Raw genomic sequence first — 6,019 nt, 5'->3', positions numbered from 1 at the left:
AATCTTACAAAGAGATTGGACAGTTACTCTGCAAATAAGATGCATGCAACTTTTATAAGGATTGAACCGTTTACAGAAGGTGATATGACCTAATAAAGGATAGGACTAGCCAGTTTGTGACTTCAGTGGGAAGAGTAGGCCTACAAAAAGGCTAACTCCCCAGAGCCTGGGGAATGGACCTGGCAGAAAGAGCTAGGAACAGTGCACATGGTTTAAACTCGGGGTCTCTGGGTCAAGAACCTTCCAGACCAAGGAGACAAAAGGAACAGTAACATTGGTATCAACATGAGAAAATAGAGGCATAGGGCCAGCCATAACGCTTGCCTCCCCATGGAGCAGAAAGCCAAGGCCCTGAGTTGGAGGAGGCTGTCGGAGTGGGTCTCAAGGCATCTTCCAATAGTGTTAAAGATCTGTAGCACTAAATGAGGCAGAGGCCAGAGAACAGGACTGGAAGCCAGGCTGGAACATCTCATGCTGGTGGTTGTCACATCAGCTTTAATCATGACACCATGCTCCTCTGTCTGGCTTCTTCAGGACAGGATGGGCTCCTGCCACCTTCAGCCTCCACCAATACCCCTCTCCAACCCCATCTCTGGAGATGAGTTTCTCATCATATCAAAAGTAGACGGACAGAAGCTCAGGCTTATGGCATTTGTCTTCTTTTGTCATATGTTATTATTTTTTTTTAAGAATAAAATTTATTTGTAAGAGATTAATAACTTTTTTTTCTATAATTATATTTTATTAATTTTCATAAACATTTACAGAGATTTTGGGCTTCCACTCATTCATTGTTGCACTATTCTCTCTACCCTCCTCCCAGTTTGTTCTTGTCCAAATGCCACAGTGCTTGTCAAAGCCAGTTCTGATTAATCTTCTTTGTCAGTGTATCCTTTGCCATTCCCTATCACTCCTCCCTGAGAGAGACTTCACCCTGAGTCATAAGGAAAAGGGGACGGCGTATTCTCTTAGCTACTTCCTGCTGAAAAGGGACGCTGTGGGTTTCAGGGTGAAGATCTTCTCTCACTACTCTAAAGGGCCCCTTTGGCAGTAGGAAACACATAGACTAGATAATAAAAATAATTATCTCAACTCACACATACAATTACAACTTACTCATTCCTGAATGTCAACCAAAAGTAAGTATTATGCTTCTCTTTTGAAAATACGGTGAAAATGTCAATCTCTCTACGTTATCTGTCTAAGCATTTGACAGCTGACCAAAAGATCAGTGGGCATCCTGTAGGAGGAACAAAATGAGACTTTTCTGTTCTCCTGTACAGGGTTGATAAGAGCTGAAAACAACTTCATATCATGAAGTTTTTGTTTTTGTTTTGATTAAAAAGATAAATAAATAAATAAAAAGGAAAACTGTCAGTCTTCCCTGACAGTGAATCTCAAAACTTGTGGCAAAGACACATAACAAACCAAATCCAGTGTGTTTTATGTTGTTTCCATTTATAGTCACTCAATAGGACAGGGTGGAACTACCTTATGGGGTTTTCCAGGCTGTAACTATTTATAGGATCAGACTGCCTCATCCTTCTCCTGCAGAGGGACTAGTGCATTTTAACCACTGTGGTTTTGGTCCAATTTTCAGTTAGTTTAATCCATTAGACCACCAGGACTCTTCTGTTGTTGTTTCAGTGAAGTGTCATTGAGTCAACAAAAGATCAGATCTTTGTCCTATCCTGTGCCAACTTCACAATCTTAGCTATGCTCAAACCCTTCATTGCAGTCATGTGTCACTTTGGTTTTCATTGAAAGTCTTCCTCTCTCTCACCTTTCCCAGCATGATCTCTTTCTAAGAACTGGTCCCTTTTGACAATATGCTCGAATCTTATAAGATGAAGTATTCTTTTATGTTGTTGTTGTTGTCATCGAGTCACAGGTGACTCATAGCAACCCTATGAATGAAAGTCCTCAACACTTGGCATGACTTTCATCCTTTCTCCAGGTTCATAGGGTTTCTGGAGGCAGCTATTTACAGAAATGGATGCTTCCAAGCTTGTTTTAATCAGGGAGCTCCACCACACTGTCCACCATGGGTAACCATGAATGCATCTGACACATCAGTGTCACAATGTTCAGCTTCACAGCAATCACAAATTACGTCTGTACGGCAAGTAGACACAACAGGGCTATATGACCTAGAAGAATGTTTGACCCGAAACAATTAAAAAACAGGCCTGAGGGCCATGGATTAGAGTCACCCATCTTTGGCTTGGTAGCATCACTTTCAGTCCACTAGGCCAACTGGTCTCTCTCTGTGTTGTTAAGTGCTGTCAAGTAGTAGGTATACAGGCATATAAAAAAAAACCCTCAAATTCACTGATTCAAGTGCTGGAGAGGGAAAAGGCTACAACTTCCCTGAAGAAAAACTAGGGATCCTGGCCCCTGTGGGACATCACATAGACAAAAGAGGACAATAGAATTTAAGAGAAGTGGCCACAATCACATGAGAGACTTACTTCCACAACTGGAACACCACAATGCTAGCGAAGGAGGGAGCGGTCTACAAAATGCTCTGGAAAGAAACTGCCTGAATTGGGAAACCTGGTCACAAAATGCTGCAGACAAACGAGACAACAGACTTCAGGATTCCAGAAACAGTACATTCATATTCTGGGGAGGAAAATGTCTTCAATTCCCCTGGAGAAAACCTCTCTATTTGAGGATCCTGGCTGCTGTAAGATAATAAAATTTAACAGAAAAGGCTGAAATCAGGTGAGAGACTCACTTCCATAGCTGGTACATTGAATTGCGAGAGAGGTAACTACCAACAAAATCCCCTGGACAGAAACTGTGTAAGTTGGGGAACTTGAACATGTCATTCCACAGAGAAAAAGAGACATAGAAGCGGGGCCTGCTATAAGGTGAGATTCCCATCTGGCTCCACTGCAGACCAGAAAGGACGTGAAGGACTTTAGAAAACACAATCTTTCCCACTCTGCATGCCCAGAAAGGACTTCCAGAAGAGTAAGTTGCCCATCTCCATTAACAAAATACTATAAGCCTGCAACTAATCAGCAACATCATAAAGATAAAGAACTATCAACCCCCTACACAGACACAATGGAAATCACTTAACACCAAGAAAAACTTCACACAATGGCAAGAAATCAGGGCAGTTTCAAATATTGTGAAAAGTAAATTAAGCTTTCTTCTTAAAAGAACCCAAAGCTCATTGCAGACCCAATGAATTCCCCAGAGTTAGGGAGACAGAAGAAATTTATTGATATGGAGTCACATTAACAGCTACTGAAGAAGTACAAATCATGGAAGAAAGAATGAGAGCAATAAACTAAGTGCATACTCCAGACACAGGGAGCCAGAAGAAATCCAGTGATGCAAAGGAGCTTCAATAACCACGGAAGAAAGAATTGAATCTATAGAGAAAGAGGTACAATAACTTTAAAAAATCATCACAAACCTGAGAGGGTACAGCCAACACAGTACTGGAAATAACAGAAATGTATGAAAATGCAATCCAGAATATTAATATTGAAATGGCAGAAGTTTCCAATATGCTGGAGGGACAAAAAAATCAGAACAGATGGGATGGAACAGAGAGTCAGTGAGCGGGAAGACAACCTCAATGGGAACATATTAGAAGAAAAATCAGAGATATGACAGAAGGAAAATGAAGAAAACATTTGAATCCTATGGGATAACACAGAAATAAACAACATATGTATGACTGGAATTCCAGAATATGAGGAACAGGAAAAACACTGAGGAAATTTGGAAGAAGTTTTAGAAGAAAAATTTCCAGGTAGTATGAAGAACAGGGAAATTAACATTCAAGAAGCTGAACAAACATCAAACAGATGAGACTTCGCAAGAAAAATATCAAGGCAGCATAGTCAAATTCTTAAAAATAAAAGATAAGGCTCAAATGATAAAATTAGTGTAAAAAAACAGAGTCACCTACAAAAGAAAAAGAATTAATTTCTGATTTCTCAGCAGTAATGCAAGCAAGAAGACAAAGGGATGGTATGTAGAGCAGTTTGAAAGAAAGCAATTACCAACCAATGATCCTGTACCTAGCAAAGTTGTCCATCATCTATGGAGGAGGAATTAGGCCATTTTACGAAAAGTAGGGACTTAAGGAATTTGTGAAGACAAAACCAACTCTAAAAGAAATCCTAAGGGAAGTGCTTCTATAGAGACATAAAAATAAAGTGGATGAACCATAGTAACCAGAAACAACAGAAAAAGAAACACAGAAAAATGGTTCTGATAATATCTCTGACAAGGCAATAATCACGCTTAATATGAAAGTATTAAATGCACCAATCAAGAGAAAAAGAATAGTAGAATGGTAAAAAAAAACCCACCCTAACCAAAAAACCAAAGCCCACTAATATGTTGCCTACAAGAGGCACATCTAAGAAATGAGGGAAAAGTTAGACTAAAAATAAAAGGATGAGAAAAAAATATACCAAGCTAATCACATCCACCAAAAAACCATGAGTGGTAATACTAAACTCTGAGTGGCAATCCTAAACTCTGATAAAATAGAAATCCACCATAAAATCTAAGGAAGTGCACTATAAAATGATTAAAGGCACAATAAATCAAGAAGACATTGTTGTTGTTCTGTGCAATCAAGTCTCCTGAGATTCATAGCAGAAGTAAATTAACCTTCAGCTGGGTGCAGTACCCTCAGTTTCAGCAAGCAAGACATCAGAAGCAAGACAGAACTTCAAAATACTAGCCTCCTTGCAATGTAACTCTTATTCTGGACTGTTGTCTTACATATAATGTCTAATCATATATTCCTTTAAAATAGTTCTCTCCCTCATCTGTTCTAATACAGAGTTCATTATCTATCATCAACTCTTCTCTGCTACAGGGCTGAGGGGGGTGGAAATTGTACAACAATGAATGAATAAAAAAAAATAAAAGAAAGCAACTGGGGGCAGGGAAAGGGATGGAGAAAAATGTGCAAAAATGAATGAAAGAAAAACCAAATTTTCTGTAAACTTTTGTTAAAATCACAATTAAAAGAAAAAATTTAGTAAAAAAAAAAATACTAGCCTCCAAGAAGAAACTTCATTTCACCCTCTCCAAGACAGATCTGTTTACAAGAAGACCTGTCAGAAGACATTACCTTGATCAATATCTATGCACCAAATGAAAGACTTACAAAATACATAAAACAAAGTTAATAGAATTGAAGAAAGAAACAGACAGCACCACAGTAGTGGTAGATGACTTTAACACACCAGTCTCATGAAAACATAGGTGAATACAACAGAAATTTAACACAGATGCAGAAGAGCTAAACTATACAATCAGTCTACTCAACTTTGTGAATGTATTCAGGCTACTGTACTCAAGTAAAAGCCAATACACTTTTTCTCAAGAGAACATGGTACATTTTCCAAAATTGATTGTATATTAGGGAACAAAGAAAGCCTCAACAAAGTAAAAATATTGAAATAATACAAAATATCTTTTTCAGAACACAGTATCATAAAATTGGAAATTAACTAGAGGATAAAGCTTATAAAACCAAAAGAAATTGAGCAGGTCATGAAAAGACTCCCCCACAAAAAAAAGTCTTGGATCATATGATTTCACGACTGAATTCCACCAAACATTCAGAGAAGATACATTATCAATTCCGCTTAAATTATTTCAAAAAAACTAAAACCAGGAACAGTCCCACAGTTATTCCATGAGGCAACCATAACCCTAATACCAAAATCAGGCATAGATATTACCCAAGAAGAAAACTACAGACCACTATCTCTCATGAACATAAAAATCCTTAACAAAACCCTGGCCAGTAGAATCTAACAGTACATTAAAAAAAATAATAATAATTCATCATGACTACGTGGGATTCATAAAAAGCATGCAAGGATAGTTCAACGTAAGAAAAATAACATAATCCATCACATTAACACATCACATTAACAGAGGAATTTAAAGAAATAACATATGAGCAAGAGCCTATGGTGATGAAGGAAGAAGTTCAAGCTGCTTTGAAGGAAATAGCAAAAAATAA

The sequence above is a fragment of the Elephantulus edwardii genome, unplaced genomic scaffold, assembly GCF_000299155.1.
Source record: "Elephantulus edwardii isolate Elephantulus edwardi_28Jun2011 unplaced genomic scaffold, EleEdw1.0 scaffold00024, whole genome shotgun sequence".
NCBI classification, from domain to species: Eukaryota; Metazoa; Chordata; class Mammalia; order Macroscelidea; family Macroscelididae; genus Elephantulus; species Elephantulus edwardii.
Note: the sequence above shows the minus strand (reverse complement) of the source record.